The 2,781-nt window shown below is 37.9% G+C and overlaps 1 long non-coding RNA gene across 1 annotated transcript; it reads left to right on the forward strand.

Annotated features, from left to right (window-relative positions):
• Positions 1-733: 733 nt before the first annotated feature.
• LOC126584986 (uncharacterized) lies at positions 734-1,617 on the forward strand. Its single transcript, XR_007610216.1, has 3 exons — positions 734-966; positions 1,057-1,167; positions 1,375-1,617. It is a non-coding gene; the product is annotated as an uncharacterized LOC126584986 (long non-coding RNA).
• Positions 1,618-2,781: the final 1,164 nt, after the last annotated feature.

Below are 2,781 nucleotides of genomic sequence, written 5' to 3' on the forward strand. Positions count from 1 at the left end.
TCGGACAATTCACTTACAGGCAGTTAAACGGATACTTTGATACTTGAAGGGTACCCTTGATTCCGGTCTTTGGTTTACTAAAGGTTCTCAATATCTCACTTCGTGGTCTGATGCAGATTGGGCAGGATATCCTGTTGACAGAAGATCAACTAGTGGCTACTGTGTCTTTCTTAGACCGAATCTCATATCTTGGAGTGCAAAGAAGCAATGCACTGTTGGTTGATCGTCTACTAAGGCAGAGTATAGATCTCTGGCTAATACAGCTACTGAACTCAATTGGGTTTGTAAAGTATTGCAGGACATTTCCTTTTCTCTTCTTAAACCTCCTGCAATTTTCTGTGATAATAAAAGTGCAATTGCATTGGCCTTCAATCCTGTATTTCATGCCAGGACCAAACATGTTGAAATCGCCTATCACTATATTCGAGAAAAGGTTCTCTGTGGCAAAGTCAATGTGCATCATGTTACTTCTCTTTTTTCAGCTTGCCGACATTTTTACTAAATCTTTGCCCTCTGATCGTTTTACAGAACTAACTTCCAAGCTTTCAGTGAGCCCTCCTCCCTTCAGCTTGAGGGGGTGTGTTAGGAATATAATAGGACCATCAACTAGTTATGTATGTGATTAAAGCCTTATCCTTACTTAGCTGTTAAGCTAATTGTACCTATTTATATTGTATTGTACCCATTCAGTTGAATGTAATGAAATCATTCTATTCAATCATTTCTCTCTTTATATTTCTTTCTCTCTCTATCTTTAACTTTTCTCTCTCAGAGTCATGAGTTTCTACAAACACTAGTTCACACCCCTAACCAGATTAGGCAACCAATATATTCTAACTACCTGGAACATTCAACTAAATATGTTTTGTTCTCTAATAGAGATACTGTGATATATATGTGGCTTTCTACTCTCTCCTTGTGTGTTTTGCGACATCTATGGGAACAAATACCATGGCTGCTCATCAGGTTGGTTTTGGTCAAATTTGTCTTGTTAGTTGGTCTTTCTTTTTGTATATAAGATGGTTATTTGCATTGATCCCTCACCATTTTCATTAGGTCATGATTCAAACATTCTACATGTGTACGGTGTGGGGTGCACCTCTCTCTCAAACTGCACAATCGTTTATGCCCGAGTTTGTATATGGAGTAAATCGAAGTTTGGCAAAGGTTTGTCCTACTCAATTCTATTAATATGGTAACATCTAATTTTCAATCTTGGTTGTACTGGTTGAGATGCGAAAATTCTTCATGTGTATTTTGGTGCGACAAATAAAATAGATAAGAGTACTCCTCTTTCAATGAATATACTGTACATTATTCCTATATTAATCTTTATTTGTTCATCGTCTTCTGAAATTTTTTGATATGAAACAGGCTCGAATGCTACTCAAGTCACTTGTCATCATTAGAGCTATACTTGGTTCAGTATGAGGGATTGTTGGAACATGTATTCCATGGTTGTTTCCCAATATCTTTACACCTGATCAGAAGATCATTCAGGAGGTTGGTTCTGCCTTCTTGAACTTGTTAATGTCATCCTTCTTCCTATTTCTTGTTACATTAATTATAATTGGTATTGTGGTATCTTAATCAAGAGGAGAGTCAAGTTGGGTTGTATTGCTCCATCATAACTTATATCTACAATATTGTAGGAAATGATTCCTGCACGCCCCTTTTCTCTTTCTACATACCCTTTTTTATTTCTATCCCTTGATTTTCCATTGATTTATTTAATCCAAAGGCCATAAATATTTAGGGGTGTGCAAAGGAAGAAAAAAAGTGCACAAATCACTGATCCATTTGTAGCTTCCACCAGACAACATGGTATAAATAGGTTGTGAGTCGTGACAACTGCTTTTATACTGAATCATCATCACTTATTCTTCCAATAACATCCAACTTTTGAGCTCCATATATATAGGATTATTGACTGAGGGTATTTGTTGAGCAAAAAAAGTTGGACGAACTGCTGTTTGTTCCATAAGTCAGCTGGTCATGAAAAATGGTAATGATAGACAAAATGCGCCACAAGTGTTGTTCGTCTTGAGGAATATCCAGTGAGGACGTTTCCTGGCCAACGAGCACACAGCTCCCCGAGAGGTTGGCGCCGGTTGATATCGTTTGTCGGGCTTTTGCTTATTGGCGGGCTGTAAGAGAATGACAGAGTTAATTCTGAAAGGTGTCTTTGTAGGGTCTTAGGTGTAGGCCTTGAGGCTCACAATCAAAATTAACTTTGAGTACCCAAGCGTGCCACTGCTATCTTTAGCATGACAGATGTAAAACCGATGTTATGTTTTATTATATATATATGTTTGGGAGACCAAGTTAGTTATGAAAGGTGCCTTTGTGGGGCCTTAGGTGTAGGCCTTGAGGCTTCCCTGTCAAAACTAACCAAATACTTGAACATATATTAGTTGTTTCATTGTTGCAAAAGTATCACAACCGTTATACTTTAATTGCCCGAGCCCGCAGAGCAGAACAAACTCAGATAGGTGCCTTTGTCGAGCCTTAGATATAGGCCTTGAGGCTTCATATCAGAATTAATTCTATACTCAAGCATTCTGTAGCAATCATGATATAACAGAAGTAAAACTAGAAAATAGGCCAATTACTTGCGACCCAAGTAACTTCGGACTTCTTGTTATCAAGGACTGTCGTGGATGGGTTAAGTCCACATAGGGTTCTTTTTTATGCCTTGAGACCAAGGACTTTTAATTGATCAATCTTGTATGCCCGAATGGTTAGAACTTAGAAGTCTTTTAGTCATAAACTGGCTAGAAA

The sequence above is a fragment of the Malus sylvestris genome, chromosome 10 (assembly GCF_916048215.2).
Source record: "Malus sylvestris chromosome 10, drMalSylv7.2, whole genome shotgun sequence".
NCBI classification, from domain to species: domain Eukaryota; kingdom Viridiplantae; phylum Streptophyta; class Magnoliopsida; order Rosales; family Rosaceae; genus Malus; species Malus sylvestris.